This window comes from Oenanthe melanoleuca, chromosome 1, assembly GCF_029582105.1.
Source record: "Oenanthe melanoleuca isolate GR-GAL-2019-014 chromosome 1, OMel1.0, whole genome shotgun sequence".
Taxonomy (NCBI): Eukaryota; Metazoa; Chordata; class Aves; order Passeriformes; family Muscicapidae; genus Oenanthe; species Oenanthe melanoleuca.
Genome location: NC_079333.1, coordinates 70,032,234 through 70,054,736, shown reverse-complemented (window position 1 = coordinate 70,054,736; position 22,503 = coordinate 70,032,234).

Here is a 22,503-nt window from a genome sequence, read left to right as displayed (position 1 = left end):
ATTTTCTTTTGACCTATAACCTTTCCAAATTTTCTCATTTCATTACTTATAGCTAGCATTTTACTCAAAAAAGCAAAGCTGAAATGTGAGATGGTCTTGAAGTAACCATATTCAACTATTTATTTCTATTCACATGTCCTGAAAATATACAGTGACTATAAATGGGACATTTTTGGTAGATATTTCATATATGACAATCTTTACTGGCAAAAGAAATATAAAAATAAAAAAAAAAATATAGAGAAAGAAGCATAAGCACATAAATTGCTTTAATAATTCACAGTATTGATGGAGCAATAGTTAGGATGAAACCAAGATGTTTTCTATAATAAATCAAATTCAGTGAAACCTGCTGCTTCCTTTTAGATCAGTGGATCAACTGAAAATTCCATTTTTATAGTCAAAAATATTTTCATGCATTTGTCAATGCAAGTTCTGCAGCATGTATCTCTATTTATGAGTCTGTAGATCTACAAATCTCTAACCACTGCTGGTGGTCTGATGTAGCTGGAGAGGGGAGGAAAATTCTAAGGAGCAGACTTTGGTGAGTTGTTACTTTTTGGTCGGTCTGTCAGAACTTTGGGTACAATAAATAGGGATTTAATAAAGGTAAAACAATATTGATATTTCAATAGAACTTGACTACTATAACTGTTAGGATAATTTGTCAGAATAAGAAGAGAAATTTACGTCTTATTTAATTATGATAATGGAAGAAAGGGGAAGAAAAAAACCCCAGCAACTCAAACCAAATCCCCAAACTTGAGATATTTCACTAACTTGAAAATAATATATTATTTGTTCACAGCAGGTAACATTTTCAAACTCAGCTGAAGTCTGTTTTAATGGATTTTGGAATGAAACCAACCTGTTTGATTCGGGATTAAGGGTCTGATGGCTTGACAATGGTTTCTTTATGGAAATATAAAGGATTAAAATTCAAACAATTTCTTTGTTCTCCAAAGCTTTTGTTCAAAATCACACTCTATTTGAATTATAACTTTCAGACCCTGGGTTTATATAATTTAAAGCAGCAGGTTGACTACAACCATGTATATATAACAGATTATTAAAATACACACAAGAACGAGAAAAAATATTTTAAGAAATTGACAGCATTTATATTATTGAAGGAAATAAATATTGAGTATTTACGTGCTTTTTAAATAAAATTTCATTGTCTTTCTGAACGTTTCTAGTAGGATTTTTTTTCTGAAATAATCAATGATATTACATATTGCCCATCAATATATTGCCTTTAATATTGATAATAAATCATTTGATTAGTATCCTCAAAGAAAGTATATACATATTTCTTTCAAAGGAAATTTATTCATTATCTAATGTCCTTTATGTTATTTCTGTTATTATGTTATATTATTGTAAAGGTAGATAATAAAAAACTATATTTTACCTCTAAGTTGTACTATTCCCCTTCTGGCCCACAGTATGAAACAGATTGTGCAATAATGCTTCCAGACTGACTTCTATTATAATGGCTTTCAGATCCATTAAGTTAGGATAAGAAGGATTCCCTTTGAACTAATCATTTAAGCCATTACAAAATGCTCTGCAGAGAACAGACCTACTGGGAGATGAGCTGGTCAAGCTACTAACTCATCTTTCTACTGCATTCACTGAAGCATCAGACAGCATTTATTTAACTGCTTATTATAAGATTTCTTGTCCTTCTACTGATATTTCTAGAGTGGAATTTGCATTTCCATGCACACATATGCACACAGATATATTTATATATGTGTGTGTGTGCATGTATATATATTTATATAATGTCCTTGACAGTCCTTGAATCATTGAATTCAGGGAAAACAGTGACCATCAAATTCACAAATTCACTAATGATGGATAATCATGCCTTTTATGATGGATAATATAAAATGATTTTGATATAAAAAAGGCCATGAGAAATCAAATTAATTATGACAATATGAACCATTTATATATTCAGCAAAATAATGCTTTATTTCCTGTTGAGTATCATAGTAATGGGGTATGAGATGAGTAATTTCATCTAACTGTGCTCATGTTATATATCAGTATGTTTCACACATTCTGAGGCTGTTATTCTTGTGGTTTAGATGTCAGCATATGCCCATAATCATGGATATATATATATATATCTGTGAGCCAGTTAGAGAGTCACACAAATCAGGATGACACATAAAGTCACACAAATCGGGGTGCCACATGAGATCCTGGTAACTGACTTTTAACCAAAAACACTTTTTTATTTTTATGATTCACACATCTGGAATAATGACAGCATACAGGCCAAATTCAATAGATAATCATAATTTTCATGTTGTTTCCTTTTTATAGAGCCTAATCTTCAAGTTTTCAGAGAAATTTCAATCCACACTCCAAGCCTTCAAAACAAGAAACAAAATCCAAAACTCTGTTAAAAAATATAACTTGATTTTTCTCTGAGACCATTTTCCAAATATTTGAACAGCACATATCTGCAACCTTGGGATACTTTCTAGCCAAGGAACAAAAATTCTGATAGCTATATGTATATGTATTTAATTATTGCTACTGATTTTCATACTTTTAAAGAAAGAACATCTAAACTAACAAACAAAATGAAGTTTAGATTGTCCTTAGCTGAGAAGGCAGTGGATACACTTCAGTTTAATAATGGCAAAATCCTTTTATGCTTAAAAGCCCAGCTTTTCCTCTGAAATAATCATTAAGAAAATAAAAATAGGGGTATTGGTTTGAAGATTTCTTTTAGCAACATTTCAGAGCTACTGAAATCAGTGTTGAAGCTCTTGATAATCTTAATAGTGCTTCAATGGATTTTTCAGTTTTAAGCTTTTGCCTTTTTACCCATCACATAAAGACATATTCAATGCTAGAAAAAACTATCTTTTCATATTTTATGAACATGATCACAAAAAGCCTTCCGTGTCTGGGCCTGTGGGTGTGTAGAGGTGATGTATAATATTGATTGGAGTTCTGGACTATTGCAAATAGTTGTTAGATCTGGTGCATAGATGGAAAAAATGCTTGTACTGATAATTATTTAAGCCTTCTCAAGAAATATTTTTTAATTTTCTTGTGTATCAACAAGCTATCATTGCATTAGTTTATTTTTGTATTGACTCTAGTACATAATTTTCTAAATGAATTCTGATTCTGCAGATTGCAGAATGTAATGTATTTTCAGCTAGACAGTTAGTTTTATAATATTTTTTTATTTTTCAAATGAAAATTTACTTTTTTCAGGAATTTTTGTTTTTTCTTTCCTCTCTGGCAAAATAACCTGAAAAATGCTGACATCAAATGTAAAGCCTGTACATGCAGAGACATGTGAGAGGTGTCCTATAGCGAGTCAGAACCTCCGTTGTATGTGAAGGTCAGAGTTGGATCAGTTCTGCCAAACACATAACTCTGATTTTCACCTACAGTTTTTTGCTTACTATATTGGCCCTCCTGACTTTTCCCACTGGAAATAGATTAGTGAAATGTGGTTAGGATCCTTGAGCATCCTTTGAAGTACTGGCTACCTACTCTCAAGCCTAATCAGAGATCCTTGAATCACAGAACCATTTATGTTGGAAAAGACTTCTAAGATCATCAAGTCCAACCACCACTAGGTTGTATCTCCTGGTGCCATATTCCACTTCCCTGGGCAGCCTTTTCCAAAGCCTGTTCACTGTTCCAGTGAAGAATTTTTATTCTAATATTTAATCTAAAGCTCCCCCTGGGATGAGTTGAGGCTGCTTCCTTGGGATGCCACTGGCCTTCTTGGCCATCTGTTAAACCTCTTTGGTTGCAGGTATCATTTAATCCTGGAGATATGAACAGTTAGCAGAGAACACTGACAAATGGCTGGTTTTTAAAGTGGCAAGAACCTGGGAAGATCTGGTGATTCTGTTGTAAAGTGGTCATTTCCTTGGAAGGGTTAAGGGCAGAGAGGTTGAAGAGATTTCATTTCACCTGGCTTAGAAGTCCCTGATGCAGGCATCTGCTTCTTAGCTGGTTGCCCTACCCATCAGATACAGGTAAAGGAAATAAATAGTCAATCACACTGAAACTAGGATTCATCTGATTCACTCTCTCTGTCTCTTTCTACTTCCTGATAAAATGATACCTTTTCCTCCTCCCAGCAGTTGAGCTGTCAGAGGTTTGAGGCCAAGTTCTGATGGACAAAGTCTGCTGAGTAGAGCCATGAAAGATAAGAAATATAAAATTTGAGACAGAAGCAGGATTGCTGGTGTAAGGATAATCTGCAACACAATGACTGCAGAAAGGAAACAACACAACAAAACACCACCCTTCTCCAAAAAAAAACCCCAAACAAAAAACCAAAAACCTGAAACAACTAGAACAAACTCCCAACAAACAAAACAAAACCAACAAAATCCCCCACATGGATGTAAAGAGGTAAACAGAAGTCTCAAAATGGCAATTTAGCACACTAAAAATCAGGCTTATGCAGGGGGAGTAAAAGTTGAACCCAGTGACAGCTGCCCAATAAAGACCTTTAGGACACAGGATCCAATATCATTCAACATATCAGTTAACTTGTTCTCACAATGTACTGGCTTTGTCTTTTAAAACTGTCATTTGGAGTCCCTTAAAATATATGAAAGTTGTTCAACATATTGACAGAGAAAGCAGTGAGATTCCCAGGTGGTTATTAGAGGCTCCTATCCACTTTGTCCAGGAAGATTTCCAGGAAAGCTAAGAGGCAAGGAAAACAATAAACCCACCCAAAAGTACAAACCAGAAAATATTCAGGACTAAGCAGCACATTAGTATGTAAGAAGTATTCAAGAGGGATACCTTCTAAATATGCCAAAATATTTAAATTTATTGAGAAAATAATCCTTCAACACTGGTGATATGTAGGTTATACAAATGTGATGATAAAAAATCCAATGAGGAGGTTAACCTCAGTGATCTCAATTGCTTATGTAAGAGAGAATCACGAATCATAGAATCATGAATCATAGAACTATTAGGGTTTGGAGGAATATAAAAGATCATCTGGTTCCAACACCTCTGCCACAGGCAGGCACTGATGTTACCTACTAGATCAGGTTTTCCAGGGCCCCATCCAACCTGACCTAAATAGAGACCAGATATTTCTTTATTACAGAATTCTGAGAAAATTGCTGTATGGATGCATGGGATCACTATGTTCAGTAATGCAGATAAACAGAAAAATGCACTAGCTGTATAAAGAAAGATGAAAGCATGTGAGAAGTTGTGAATGAAATAGCTAAATTTGGAAATAAAAGTTACTTCAAGAATTTGAAGTAAATTAATTAAATAGCAGATAAAAACTAGAGGGATTATATTGAAGTAACAAATTAACCTCCTTCCTATGTTTCTTTCTTAAGAAAACTTCTTTATTTTTTTCTTCAGACAAAGGCAATGCTTTATCTAAACTACTTTATCTGGACTTCAGTAGAGCATTTGATATATTGTCACGGGAGCTGGTATTAATTGAGATGAAGAAGATTGAGATTTATGTAAGGATAGATGAACCATTCAGTCTGTACTGAATAGGAAATGACTGGGAAGGAAGTATGCTATTAGGAGCATTCCAAAAGCCTTATATGTGGATTTGCTTTTGCTTTATATTTAGTTTATGATTTATTTAGTGCCCTGAGCACAAAAGAATTGAGATTGTGCTAATGACACAACAGTGGGATGAACAAATAAAACGAAATACAAAGAGGGTCAGCTAAAGGACAGCAATAATACAATTGAGTTAAAAGCCATATAACAGGGTTTTTTCCCTAAAAATTTCTTACAGACACAAGAAAACATGGTTTTGTTCCTTTAGAAATATTGCCTTCCAGTCTGATCACCTCTGTCCAGGCAAGGTACCTTCCAAACTGGAAAGTACAGAGAAATTCCACTTCTGATGAATTGAGGAATTAAACTAGGTTGTATTTAAAGATTAGAACATCTTGACCTAACAAATTAAATACTGATATGTTTATACAGTACAAACAGAGACTTCTCTATGATCTACATATTGTATGTTCCTATTGTGTATTTCCCTACTGTACCTTGCCTCATCAGTTTGCTCAATCCCACAAGCTCTTTCAGCATTCCATACCCATAGGATTACACCTCCATCTGTTTCAAAGTGCAGATTTGCCCACAGTTTCTTGATACTCATCAATTAGTGGGAGTGATCAGGTTTATTTCTGGTTATATTTTTTTACACTAAGTCAGGGTTCATGCCTCTGTGTGTTTCTTTCCCTTGCCTTATCTTCCCAATTTAAAACAATTTTTTTTTACACACTGATTTGTGCCAATGACCGGTTTTTTTTTGTTGTTGTTCTTTTTTCCTCTTATCAAGACCTCCCTCATTATGTGTTGGCCAAATACCCTTGAAGGAGAAGACACTCTCCTACCCCATATATTTACTTATGTGTAACTCAGATTTAGCATTTCTAGGATTGGATTGATCTCATCTAACTACAGTGACTACAGTGGAAATAACTACATTTGACCAAGGCTCATTTTGTAGTTAATATGGCAAAATCAGTAAACACTTATTGCAAATATTCTCTTCCACTGCTGTCATCTCCTTTAAGCTGAACTGAGTTGTGCTCACAAATACATACAGCTCAGACACAGTTACAATACAGCTGTGTAAATTTAGGTGGTATGCATCAACTTTTCATAAGGAATCAATAATATTTTTTATATGCTGCTGAAGTGTCCTGCAAGGCCAGGACTTCAACTCCATGATCCTGATGGGTCCTTTCAAATTCACCATATTCTGTGATTCTGACATATCACCCATTTTCACATTTGTTAAAAAATGAGGTCAGAGCTCTGAGTCAATACATTTAAAGCAGGGCCTATGCTGTTTTCCCATAGTTATCTTAAAGTCAATATACAAGAAACGTTTTGACACAAACTCAATAATACACTTGATTGAATTAATAGAAACATGATTGTGTGTTTATGCTTAATCAGGATCACAACAGTGATACTGTGCTAGGAGGTAGATATTAGGTACTTTACAGGTTCATATTAATTACAGTGGACCTACCATACAGACAGAAACAGAATTTCACTGATCAATTCTGATTGCTGAAATGTGTCCTCTACTCCTATTTAAAAATCAGCTCCATAGGGTGACATTGCTATCTCATTCTTTTCACACTTCTATATCAGGTCTCCTCACCTGCAAATTGTGAAATTCAAGGCTAAGATTAAATTGAATAGTGTTTGCAGGTATTTTCCATAGAATCATTCAATTGAATTTATTTTAGTAATCCAATTTATTATGTGGCTGCACAAGACCTTGAATCAAAACAGATAAAAAGAAATTATTGTATGCTAACGGAGAGGCCCCTGATGGAAATTTCTTCAGGTGGCTTTGTTGTCAAAGTATTTCTGTTAACTGTGTCTCAGCTGACACCTGTTACAAAAGATTCAGGCTTCATTTGTCCTCTGTGGGAACTAACAATTTTCAAGATTGCTTAAGACTCCAGAAATTCAGTAACAGCTTTTGAGTAATTTCTGCCTGGGGCCTGATGCAGTTGTAGAAGTTGTTCACTCTAGATGGGTCAGGGGCTAATTGCTTTCCTATTAGAAATGTTTTCTTGCCATTATTTGGCAATATAAAAACATTATCCATGTGTTTTATTTTATATATGATTTATACTTTATTACATACATGTATATGTTGTATTTCTCAATATTGTACTGTATTGTATTGCATTGTCTATACATATTTTTGAAAAATAGGATAAAACTTCACTTTTCACATTGTGTTGAATAATCCATGATTATACATCTCAGACTGAATTATTTTCTCCTTAAAAATGTTAGCTCCTAAATTAGAGGAATTTCCCTGTCTTTTACTTTAATTTTGTTTCTTCTGTAATTTTTGAAAGCCTATTTTATACCCACTCAAGCAAAAATCTAAGACAATTTTGGCAGTCCATTTCTCCCTTCACCTATTTCTGTATACATACCTAATTAGCAGAACTACCCCTGTACATTCACACTCACGTGTTGCTCAAGGAAAAGTCTAGGTGAGAACTACCAACCCCTTTCATAGCAGAATTTCTGTCTCTCAATCAGCTTTTCCTTTTATGATTTGTGTAATAAACTATACACACTCAAATATGTCTGTGGCTGTTTTGATTTTTCCTTTAATTATTAATAATTAATTATGATATTTGTTATTAATTATAATAATTAATAACCGAGCAAATTCTGTATTACTGGTATTCTTAAGACATAAAAAAAATCTAACACTATTTTATTAGAAGATCTTTTAAAATTATATATAAAAGGTATTCTAAATTTTCTGCCCAAAGAAACATTTCCATTCATAAAACACATGTCAGTGAAATCCCACTGTGAAATCAGTCTTGTTGAAATGAGTTTAAATGTCTGCATAATAAGGGCTATATTGTAATTTTACAGGATCTCCCAAGGAAGACTAGGCTTAACTACACACAGGTTTCAAAAGCAGACCAAAGATTTTATTATGACTCATTTCTTCTGGATGGTTTACTGTGTGTGAGAGAAGCTGAAAGCAATGCTCAATCTCTCAGGATTTTCCTCTTACATTTTTTACCTTCTTAAAATCAGCAAAAAGAAAAATCTTCAGCTACTTCCACTAAATGGAGATCATGTTGTTATTCTATGATGAAAGCTATCATAGAAATAAAAGACTTAGTGTTCCACAGTTCTTTGCAAAAAGAACTGTAGGAAATGGTAAGAAAACCAGATGGGCTGAGGAATTATTGATTTGATTCTGGTTTACAGTAAATCCAATCTATGACAAGAATGAATAACTGAAAATTTGCTGATTATGATGCCCAAGCAGCCTGGAATGTGCCAACAGGAAAAAAAATTAAAGCATTAGTTATATTGTTATATTGATGGCTGTATACTTCTGCAAATCTATGACTTTGTATTCGTTTAATTATTTTGTCATCTAATTTTCCTCAGTATTACACAGAATTTCACTCAAATTTCCAAAGCTGATTGACATTCTAATGTGAAAATTCACCAAAAGTCTGTGTAGCTTTCACTCTCTAGGTACCTATTTTTCTGTGATGGAAACTTAAGTAACAACCAGAAAATTTGAAGATGTCTTCATGATCACCACAGACCACAATATTTATTTTCTTTAATCCCTATGGTGTTTACAAGCTAAAATTTTTTTTCATCTGAGTCTTCTGAGAAATCTTAGAAGAAAGACCTTCTGTGAGCACTATTATTGCATATAATAATAATCGAATCCACTATAAACCAGCGTAACCACAATTAAATCTGTTTAATTATGCATGCAAAGCAAAGCTGTACTGTCTAGAATATTTTATATAATAGTACAGTGGTTAAAGAAATAGATCAGAATATGAACTATTTCTAGTTTCATTCTTCCTTCTGAACTGTTTTATGAGTGTTTTGGTATTTGCATATTTTATTTGATGGTTTTTTAATTAAAAATGTGAAAGAGTACCCCAGTAAAAGGCTGTGTTCTAGGATTCCTGCTCCCTTTTCCTTTCCTGGCATGCAGGGGTTAGTTAGATCTGACTTTCAGAGTCAGAGCTTTTCTGGATTGGTTTCTTTTTTGTTGATCCCATGATTCTTTCTTATTTTTTGGCACAGTGCCTGAGAAGGAAAAGGAAGGTTAGGAAATTACCCAAATCTGTAACTTTTTGCTTGTGCTCTCTGCTTGGAAACTTTTGCTGTCAGGAAAAGCCATTAACCCTAATTCATTAACCCTAATAAAAGTTTCACAATACAAAGATAATCACAAGCATGTTTTAAACCTGTGCAATATGCTCTTAGTAAGTAGTGAACTCAAGCAAGATAACTATCCAAAGAAATGAAAAGTGAGAATCTCTGTTAAGCCTCCTACTTTCAGTATGCAGCTCAGCTAATATTTACACTTCTTATCTTGAAGTTAGCAGTACCTGAAGTGTAATTCAATGTGCTATAAAAACAGTGTCTCTGATCTGCACCTAAATTACAAATGACTAAACATTTTCAGATGTCAGATCTCGAGAAGTATTCCCATTTGAATACTAACCTAAATTCTGGACATGTGGTATTGTTACACAATAAAGTCCTTAGGACTTAATATAAACTATCTCTTGTTTTGCACAATGAGAATTCTTGTATTACTCCTGTACTTAATGAGACATTAACTTCTGATTTCAGTTTATAGAGATTTTTTTTTTTTACAGAATGAGAAGTGATTACAGATGTTACGTCATCTACCTGGTTTACCTTTCTGTTGTCACACTTTTCTGTTTAAATGTAGTTAACACTGGTATTCAGTATAAAAAAAAAAATATTTTTTTTTTTATTTTCATTATTACAGTACTGATGACAAACAATGAAGTGAGGAAAGAACATAAAATATCATTATCACAATGAACTTAAATCCCTGCCCTTTCTTTAACCATGACATTTAAAAATAGGCTCACTCTGACATCAAAATTTTTTCTAAGGTTCAATGTTGTTGTGATATAAACGAGTTTTGTAATAAAAATTGAATAATCAAACTTGTAGTAGTTCATATGTCTCCAATACAAAAGGGAGGTTGGACATGGTTTGATTGTTTTCATTCTTTCATTAATGGATTTTTTTGTGTTTTATTTTATTTACCTAAACCAACTGTACATTGTATGGGGTAGCATTTCTTTTATCTATCTATCTATCTATCTATCTATCTATCTATCTATCTATCTATCTATCTATCTATCATCTGTCTATCTATCTGTCTGTCTGTCTGTCTATGGTATATCTTTTTAATGTGTATGAACATGAAATTTCATGCTATCTCTCTTTTGCCAGTTTCAGGCTTACATGAGAGTCCTGGCCACAACTTCATAATTATATGATATTGTACTGAATTTTCTTTTTCATATATTCTCTATTTTCATAAACACTTTCTTTTTTTTTCCCTCTTCATATGTGCAATATCCAGAGAAGGATGAGAACAGGGTATGAGAGGTTTTTGACTTGAAGGGCTAGAGATCCTAATTGTCCTGTAACACATATCAGCTAGTAAACCTAGATATGTGCTAACAGTACATCTACACCGTCATTTTGAATTACATCCCATTTCCCTTCTATTTATTATTCAGATGGCATATTTGCTAGGTTTCTTACAGGATCCACTCTAGGGAAAAACAGGCACATCACTTCAACATTGCAGTTATAAATGAGATGATTTGTGAGTCAGTTTTCTTGCTACCTTTGGCAAAAGACAAGTAAATTTCAACACTTTCAGAGCATTCAGACATATAATTTATTCCTCTTTCAGTTACAGGATTTTTCCCCAGCCCCACATAGACCTGGCAAGGCTGTATGATGCAGAAGGATTTAAATAACCTCATCACTGCTGTTTGAAATAAAAAAAAAAAATTAAATAAAATAAAAAAGAGTTTCTATAAAGATATAAATAATTGAATCAGAAAGGCTAAGATTGGTGTGAATTGAGACTGAATGGAAATGTCTTCATGTGGAGATACCAGCAGGAGCATACAGAGGGAAAGGGTCTCAATGTGTCAATGGCACCCAGATTAGCAAGTCCTCAGCACCCCTGCATACCTATTTGCATTTTCAGAGAACACATGGATTTGGACAGTATTGGCTCACATATATGTGCCAGGATAGATACACTGCCAGGTCTGGAAGGGTTAAAAAAGTATGGCTGAAATCTGTATGAGATCACTAACCCAGAGGACAGAAGGAGGTAATCTCTTCCCTTGTCTTCCACATCATTGCACTGGATCCATCCCAACATCTGGAGCACTGAGGTGCCAAGTGCTGGCCAGACAGCTGGAGCACTCCTGCCTTCTTGTGTGTAAAGGTGTGTAATGAATATCCACAAAACTACAGGGAGCAAGTTAAAGGTCTGTGTGATGGGAATAGGGTACTTCAGCCAGAGAGGCAGGTAGTGAGGTAAACCTGTAACACAGTACTGAACTAGACTTCATCTCATACACTATTCATGGATCAGGCCAGTCTGCATCAATAAACTTTGTAAATGCAAACCATTTTGCTCTAGGTGCTCAGGAACAAAGTATTACTCCCAGAATGTTTTCCAGGACCTTTATAAAGACCTTTTTTTTTAAGGACACAGTAATGATAACAATAATCAGGTTAATACTGTTAGGAGAGAAGTATATAAAGCACAGGGACTCAAGTGGTAGCTTACTGGCCCATTTCACAAAAGAAAGGCTTTGGGTTATATATATGTAAATGAATAGAGAGCATTTTTTAGGCAGAGAGCCTGTTCTTGTCACTTCTAATCTGCAATAAAAATTCATCATGTGAGAAATATGCATGAGGATTTGAATGGGCATGCCTCCAGTGTATTATCATAACACAGGCAGTGGAAACCATCTTTCTTAAGCAAGGGAGGACTATCTGCAAACAGCTGACATACAAAATGTCTCCATAGTGGCATTTGAACACAGAAGTCCTTTCAGAAAAGTGGAAATGGAGATGAATGGGGACCAATGTGCTATCTGATCAACTGCTTCTAGTCTGTCACATCTGTAGTCAGCTTTCTTTGGCACTGTAGGCACCTTCCTGCTCCAGGCTGCTTCTAAATTGCTCAAAAAAATTAGTACCAGAAAGACAAAATTGGAAGACTTCCATATGCAACAGTCTTTCCAACCTTATAGCAACTGCGGTTTACTTATTTACAAACTTAGTTTAGAAAAATCACTCAGAGTTTGCTTTTTTTATCACTCCAATCAAAATTCATTCTTTTCCTAATTTTTCTGACCAAAAAGCCTCTCACAGTAAAGCTTAATGATGTTTGTTATAGAAATCTAGAACTGGCTTTTGTTTATTTGTTTGCTTCTAATTGCAACAAAGTTTTGACATTTCTTTATTAACTTAATTAACTTTGGCACCATTTCCACAAAGAAACCTGGAAATGGTCAAGGTCTGAGCACACAGCACTACCTAAATCCAAACCTATCCCAAGAGAAGTGCTCTTATTTTCTGCAGAGAAAAACTGTGGTGCTTATGTGTGCACTTCATCATTTTTTCCTACCCCTCTGTTGATCTCATTGCAATTGCTGGGAGTTTAATTTCTGTACTTCCACCTTCCATAATGCAAAAAGTTGTAAATATAGTTTCTGGATGGAAAATCAATGCCATCTATCTGCACAAGGATATGTTTTTCCTTTCAGTGGCTTTTTGACTTTTTAACAGAGTTCCATTTATTGTCAATCAGAAAAAAAAAAAAAAAAAAAAAAGTTAATAATGAAAATCTAATTGAATGAAAGGGGAAAGGAGAAAATCCTCTGAAGTGTGCATAGACAGGACATACAGGAATTTAGAAGATCTTTCTGAATATGATGCTTTAATGGGTAAAAAAAGGCAATTAATTTCTCAGAAATTTGCCTCTTCATGAAATACCATATTAACAGAGAGATTATCAGACTATTGAAATCAATGAAGAATGAATGTCAGTAAACTTAATTTGTATAAAATAAAGAAAAAGCATAAATATATATATTTTAAAATTGTTGCCATATTAGCAATTCCACTTGGCAAAACAGAGTTCTGAAGTCAAAATCTGACAATTACAGACCTTCTAAATCACCTCAAACCTCCTCCAACATGTCTTTTCTGTTTCCTTCTGTTATCAGTCATACATGTCTGAAAATTAATCTTCCTCCACAAACAAAATTCAATCAGTGTGTTAGTCTCAATGTAGGGAAACAAAACAACATACAAGATGCAGTAGTAGACCATAAGTGCTGCTTCTACTACGGTTTAGTCTTATATTAACCCTACCTAATCTTGCAAGAACAAAGTGAGATTAGCTCGATTTTTTTTTTTTTTTTTTTTTTTAATAAGCATTCCTAGCAAATTTTCTTATCCAATCTTGATTTTTGCACCAGTGGACATCTTAAGTTTAGGAGTTAATGTAAATTATAAGTAGCAGAAAATTGAAAGTTTTTTCTGGTGGAAATTCTGCTACTTGGAAATTCACTGGAGTAGGAGGAAGCCAAAAACATCCATCACTGATGGAACAAAAGTAAGAAAATGTGCTGGAAAATTTTGTTTTCAAACCACTGAACTGCTTTTTTTACAATATCAAAGTTTTGGGGGGTTTTTAATGTTATATTCTTTGAATTTTTTTTTATCTTCTACCATATAAAATGTACATTGCTGATCAATTAAGGAATTTAAACATTTTTATCCTAGTGAAGAAAAATATTTCTATAAACCTCCATTTAAATTCTCTGTTGTATTGTGTAAGTCATAGAAACCTTTGAAAATGCATGAGAAGTTCTTCTTATGAAAAATATTGGACTGAATGTAAAAGACATATCTCAAAATTCATATAGAAAATTAATTTTGAAATAGATTTTCTTAAAAACCAAGTGATACGCAAGTATTCAGAAAGATTTTAGAGCCTAATGGCAGCATGACTTACGCCTCTGGCAAGATGTATTGTCATCATTCTTGTAGTCAAATTGTATTTCAAGTAAATCTATTTTTCCAGTATATTTGAAAATGTAAATCATGCTAAAAAGCAGTATTTCTCACCATTTGCTTTGTAGAGAGCATGGAGAAAGAGCTTGCAAATTTGTGAGATACTTCACATAAGATTCTTCTCCATTTGTCTATCTATAGAAAAAATATTTTTCTAAAGAAACAGAAATTGTTGAAATGCTGTATTTCTCTCATGGATATAATTTCTTTCACAACAAGTTTAAAAAGAAAGTAGTTACGAAAAAATCTCGTGAGCAGACATTTATGTCAGTCCTGGATGAGGCTTACCTGCCTTGTATGAAACAGATTTTTTTGTCTGAATGGTCTGAAGTCTCAGAATTGGTTTGGGAAGAACTATTTAGTTGTGAAGACAGAGAAAAATTTAGCTAGTAAAGTTAACTATTATCTTATTTTAAAACTATAGATAGTGTCTGATGATATATTACACTGAGGACTTCTTAATCACTACAGTGAAAAGAGTCAATTTCAGACTTTCCACATTTTTCTCTTCTTATTCAAAGAACAAAATTAAGTTAGAAACTTGGAAATTTTTTTCAGTAAGTCCTTTAAAGCTACTTTAGCAAACACTGTGATAATATAAGAATCCACACAAACAAAGAATTGAGGAAAAAGCCATACAGATATATTGGAGAGTTAATTGATTTTGCCTATAAGTGAATTAAAATCTGAAGTTTGATTTTAGACTTGGATCATATGGCAAGCAGGATGGAAAATGCCATACATTTACTGAAATAGTATGAATAATGTTCTCAAAGTTTAATATTGTTACTGTCTCAGTTTATCATGTCATAATAAATTGCAGTCTTCTGTGACTTTAGAATAAGAATGGTAAATTTCAAACCAATAATTTGTTAATCATAACCATACACTGTGATTCTGTTATTTCTCTTAGTGCTCCTTGGTTCATAAGTCAAACAAATGTTTTACCTCTGCGTAGGTTCCATTGGGACAACACTTACTCATTCATATCCTCTCTGCTGAAGCTAGAAATACAGTAATCTTCTGCCATTGTGTGAAGACAGTATCTCAATGCATAGAGGGAGCAAAATTATCCTTACTGACAAGGTTAATGTACCAAAATCAGGTACATTCTTCGCTGAGTACTGTCAAATACTCTTGAGCTGCTATAACCCTTTGAGACTCCGGGTGGAATGAAATGGAAAACAATTTAATTAAATGTGCTGGGAATGTAATCAGGGACATTATGTATTTGTGGAAGAAATCTGGTTTGGAGGAACTGTATTACACTGGGAAATTATCCTTACTAGTAAACAGACTATGTGTTGGCACAGCTGAACACTGTAAGCATAAAGACAAAACATAGATATTTAATAGAATCACAAATTAAAGATCCAGTACCAAATCTGAATATTTTTAAACAAGGTACATTCGTTGGACTTTCATAGCATATGGAAGTAGGTTTCATTAACATATTATAGTTTATTGACATTGTAGTGTAGGTGTAGCTATGCGTAGCTAAATGTAGCTATGGTTAATTTCAAAAATGTATTATTCCAGAGTTATTATCAGAGTTATTATATAATGTACAATTTATCAGGAAAGTTTTGGAGTGGAAACACTCTAGATACACAAGTTTCCATTTACAACTTCTTAAATCATATGGAGATTAAAAATAATGAAAAGTATCTGGATTTAGAAAAGACTGGAGTTTTTTTGTTCATCACTTTTTCTTTTCACAAAATCATAATCAATAAAAACCAAAACCAGTTATTTTAAACTGAATATTTGATTATGAGAACAAATAGGTATCATCCATGTTCTGCTATTATGTATTCAGGCTTTTCACTCTTATTGCCTCATACAGATGACTCTGGTGTTATTAGCACCACAACAGAAAAACAGACAGAGAAAAAGATTATCTGTTATAGGCTGTATTCCTTTCATTTCATGAGGTATTAGATCACTCCACAACTTTTTCAACTGAATGGTTCCCTGATAGTGCTGAGCCATAACTAGCAAAGAGAATTTCTTTTCCAGACAGGGAATTATTTCCTGCCCAAACAGTGCGGACTGCTTTGGACTCAATGACTCTACAAAATTTCAGAAAATAATAGTACAAAAACTGTTTACCTGATCTATCCTCTTCTCAACTGTCCCTACTCATCCTAAATTAACTCTGTAAATAGATGTCAGTCTATTTACAATGAAGAGTTTAATGGATGATGTTTGTAGAAACCCTTTTTAGAGGTGTCCAATTAGGGTACTTGACCAGTTTTAGATCATATGGGCTTAATTTGGATCAGCTCATCAGCTCTCTCTCTTAAAAATAATGTAGCTCAACTTTTTTTTTTAATTACACTACTGCAATGCAGTAAAAAGTAATAATAAAAGAGCACATCACCCAAAAATTAATCAGGAGGAAATGGAAAAGCACACATACAAGAATTAGCTTTTAGTTGTTAAAAAAATCCCTCCTGTTTCTAAACAGATATATGCAGGTGGTTTTGGGGGTCTTTTCCAATAAATATTTACATAATGTTTGCTCCTGGGGTATGATATTCAAAACCAAGATGGTTTATCCCACTTCAAGAACTTTTGAGGCTAAGGTATGAACAAGAATTCAAACTCAGTACTGTGATATGCAAAATGACTGACCTAAACAGTAGAAAACAACAAAAATACGTAATCATAGTCTCTAGCTTTTAAGTCTATAGGTGACATTAATTTTATTGTGTATCATGGAAAAATAAAAAATAAAGTCCATCCACTTATATGCTTCTCACTTTTCCCTGAGCATATATAATATTTCCTTAGCCATTTTGGGTTTTCTTTCACACTATAAATAGATTTAAAAAAATGTCTATGGACCTGTTTACTATAAAGGGAGAAACCAGTTATGGAGTGAGTGAGATTCACTTTGAAGGTGAATGGACTTACATAGAGAAAACTTACAAAGAACCTTAGTTCATATCAATCTTAATAATATTTACATATCAAAGCCCAATTTAATGGCTTTCACAGAGATTTTACCAGGCAATCATAGCTAATTTCCTACAAGATTCTGACCTCAAAATGAAACTGTATTATTTTGTTGGACTACTTTGGAGGTAGCAGATTTAAAGAAATTATTTAGATATTTATTCTTAATAATCTTGTTTAGACATAAAGCATAATATAATTTCACATTATACCTTTTATCCATTTAGACTGGATGCCAATTATCTACAACATCAGGTTCTTCCTTTTAATATGTTATGTAAACCTAATTGTGGATAGTTTTTTCTTAATTTTTAAAAAAATTCTACATTGACAGGTAAAAACACAATCTAGAAATTGTCTAAGCCATGTTAGAGATTTGGAAGTTTTTAGATCTCAAGTCCTATTTAAGGATTCTTCCTGAAGAAAATTAGGTCACTATGTGCCTAGGTCTTTAAACATAAAATATAGAAAAAGCTTTTCTTCATTCTAGTGTTCATAAGTGCAAATCAAATTTTCTTCCAGAGTAGCCTTTTCTCTGGGGAAGGGATAAACCACAGAGTAGTTCCAGATTAACCTGGATGGCCTCTTGACTGTATTACAAAGAAAAGCTGCAGAGAAAAAATGTTCATTTTGTTGCTTTCTCCCAGAAAATAGCTCTTAAGTGAGCTGAAATTAAAGGAGGCAAATGTATCTTGGAAGAAAATTCAAATGCTTGATACTGAATGGGGGATTTAGTGGATACTAGTTTAAAAGCAAATCAAAATTTATTGGTTTAGACCACATTTATACTTAAACACCACAAAAACAATCTATCCCTGAATATAGTTACTTTTTTTATCTTATAGAATGCTGTGGATTGACATAAATTCTATTTCCTGATTTTTATTACCCTCCATACTGAGAAATATAGTGTAAAGCAATCAATTTTCAATTTTGTCAGTAAGTTGATTTTTATTACATTAAAATTTCTATGTACTTGCTCTCTCTAGTCACAATCTGATTGCCCATTCTCTGCCACTCCTTCTTTTATTTAAAAGAATTCAAAGCTCTCTGGTTTGTTCTTCTGACAAAGACTGTTATACTGAAAATGAAATGAAAATAAAAATAAATACTTCAGTAAAATTGAGGTATAGAGTGGTCACACTATAAAAATGCCTTCCCAAGACAGCAAGAGTTGGTGTTAAAGTAATAAAATATTAGCAGAAGCAGGATACAAAGTTTGACCTGTATCAGCAAAATGAAAGAGACATAACAAACATGTAAACTGATACATAATATTTTATCAAAGCCAGAATTTTTTTTACATAGTGGATAAATACCACCTGCCTCAGATACTCATTCTTCATAATACTCTAGGTTAGTCTCTATTTTTTTACTCTTATGTATCAATTCAGGATAGAATATAAGTCTAGCCAATTCTGTAGCCAGCAATACAAAACTTATTGCAAGAATAGGAAAATAGGTAAAATAAAGTCTCATTGCAATTTTTTTTTTGCTCTTACCTTGAAAGGGGCTTAGATAGAGTTCCAATTTTTATTTCCTGTTAACTTTATGTATTTTGCATTACATAAATTGCTGTATTGAAGATGAGATAAGGAACTGCATAGCTAGGAGTCTTCTACTGTAAAGAACAGATAGAGATTGGGGTTCCAGGACTACCCTTCTCCATGTTAATTATCACCTTGTCGTAAGACTATCTGGATTTCTCTGGATATGGCAGGAGTCTAATTTTAAGCACTTTAATTTCTCTGTTACTTAAACCAATCTAAATCTATATCTCTGCTCTCACCCTTTTTTTTTTTTAGATACATCAATCAGTGCAGATTGCACTTTTACTACATTAATTTGAACATTCTTGTGATGCTTATGTTATAAAAACTGCTAGCATAAAGTTACCTCTCATTATGTTTGGATTTGGTGCATGCTGCTGGCTCTGATCACTAACCAGTGTGCTGTTGATCCACTAGTTTCATTATTCCATGAAACCATTTGGCTACTATTAGGAAATATTTCCACTGAAAGCAGCAGCTACCAAAAAACACAAAGCAGTTTACCTGAAAAAAGCATAAGTCATGTTGGTGAAGCTGGAATCCCCAGTCATTCCAGATGTTCTGAGCTAAACCCTTTTTTCTAAATGAGGAGCCAGGAAGCAAGAGCAGTGCAGTACCCATCAGTGTTTTCAGGCAAACATTTTACTAGCAATGTCCTCATGTACATTGTAAGATTTACAAACAATTACAAAAACACTTATAACTTTACCAAAACTAACATTACCAAACTAACAATGTGGACTATACTCTTCAGAAATACAGAAATGAAACACAGCAAAGAGGAATCTGAGACGAGGGGCTCTGTATAGTTATCTAGGTAGACTACTTATGAAGTAAAATACTAGTGTTACTTATTCTTTCAAGTAGACTTGATTCAAAACCCTCTAATAGAGTGGTCTGCAGCAGAAAAATGAGTCTTAGATGTGAAGGTGTGCCTCTGTTTTTTACTGAGTGATGGAGATATGGTTATGCTTGCTAAAGACAGAATCATCAAGCACATTCCTTCCAAAACTAAAAAAAACTGTGTAAGGTTATTTAGCCAAACTGTTTCAAGTTGGAGCAGTGACACATTAAGGGTTAAAGAAAATGGTGCATTTCATCTGGAATACAGTTGTTGAAAAATTGGGCAATGGACATGGTTGGCTGTGTAACTGTTTTCTTCAAACATTTCACAGGCCAAAAAGGCAACACCTGTGAATGTAAAAGACAGTAAAAGGAATACAAGGTGGTTTTGACAAAGTATTATTACGAGACAGAGAAGAACAAAAATGTTTCTTAGCAAATTTTTAATGTATAATTTTCATCTATGACATCATGATCAAGTGCATGGCTTTCAATGGAAAGGTAATGCATATAAACCAGAATATTCTCTAAAATTCTATGAAAATCATGTATTAGTGAAAGAAAGGCTGAATTGTGTAATGAAAATGCACCAATATCTGGTACCTTCCATTAAGTTAGAAACTGTAGTTATAACAAGGCTAAAAAGTGACAAAAAACTGAACACAGACAAAATTATTCTACCTGATTCCTTTCTGTAGAATTCAGTAGAGACTGGCACATAGTGATGGATTTCCTCACTGCAGGTCTCACTGCAGTCCTGGACAAATTGACCAAAAACTGGACTAAAGTCTGACCAAAAACAAACTAAGGACTTTAATTTCCCTTAAAATGTGATGGATCTCTCATAAATGTACTAACATTAAAATATTTTTCACATCTTCATGGCACACTTTTGACTCCAGCATCTTCCTCGAGCAATCAGTGAATACATTAAAAGGACTAATTAAAAATGCAACACCAAGCTGAGGATGGTAACATTTTTATTTTATCCCAGCTTCAGTGTTAGTGTTTAATACTTTTAAAATCATATTCCAGAATTATGAATAAATTATAGTATTTTTATACCTTGATTATAAAATCATATTTACCTGTTTGCATTCACAAGGTAAAATCTTCCATTGTACACAGTATTAAGGGCTATATAAAACTGTTTAAATCAATATTCTTTAGCAGGAAGAAAAAATGCACTTCAAACACTCAAGTAAAAGAAGAAGCAGTGTTCTTGGAAATTATTTAACCTGCTTGGTACGAGATGGCTTCCATTTCATCTCTCTGACTTACATCTTTAAACCTTCCACTGGTTTTCCTGTACAGGATTGATGTGCTCCAGCAGAGTTAGCTTATCACTGCAAGCCACACTCTGTTGTGAGACCTGCCTCAAAGAAAATGCAAAATACATTCTCAACCTTTGATATTTCAATGCAAACTCCAAACTCTATTTTATAGAATGGAAAACAATCTGCACCACTCTATAACTGGCATTTATCTCAGCTGATAATCTTCATGTGCTTATTGTAAATCTGGAAATAGAGGAGAAAAAAAAAGAGCAGATGCTAAAATGAAGAAAATAATGTACCTTACAAAATACAAAGTATATAGCTTCATTTTTTCCAAATCTAAACAGCATTTAAGGGAATTTGGTTGCTTTGGGGGAAAAATATTTCACTTTTGAATGACTAGAAAATCCTAGTGTGCTCCCAGAGTCATCCTTAGAAGCGTGTAAAGATAAATATTTATTATTTTTAATGTATTTGTGTGCATTTCGTATGTACAAGATGAAAAAGAGATGAAAAAAATGCAGACTAAAATGTTCATGCTGCAAATCAGTTGAACAACTCAAACTGAATAAAAATTGAGAATCGATTTTTAACTTGCATATCATAGGATACAGGCTGCACCTTTTCTTTTGTCAGAATTCACTCAGAAGTTAATCCCTCTTTTCCTTGGGCTACTTTTCATAGTTGAGTATGTCAAAGATGTTGATGAATTTCATATTATATGATAGCTGTTCCCTATTTGAGTGACTCCATAATATTCAAAATCTTAAAGAAACTGACAGATAAATTATTTATTACACTTAAGATTTTGGCAAATTATTTGGCTAACACAAATTGCTACCAAAAAAAAAAAAAAAAAAAAAAAAAAAAAAAGCAAGCAGTATTGAATCTAGTCTATAGTGGAGGCATTAAGAAAACAAACCTTCTGGACACTCTGGATATGGGAGACTTTCAGCCTTTATGGACAGTTTATCTTTTTTCCCACACTTAATATTAATTTTCTCAGCCTTCCTTGTTTAAAATGCAATTTTATATATTCATATAACTTAAAAATCTCAAAGATCTCAAAAAACCAAGAAAAGCAAACTTCATTTTCAAAATAATGGGGGTGGATGAGGTGGATGTGTGAAGCTGTTCATGGTGTGGAAACATTTTAAATTTCTTTGGGTTATCAACATTCTATGTGGATCTTATCATAGACAACTCATTGAAACAGTGGGTATGTAAAGACAAATTTGAGTACATTTAAAACTTTGTCCTTCAGTGTTTATTTTTTCAAAGCATCATGATAATGATGCTGGTTTCCACATCAATCAATAGCATTTCCCCCCTCCTCCTTTTCCTCTACCCCCTGCCTGGCAGCACTCCCTTTAGGA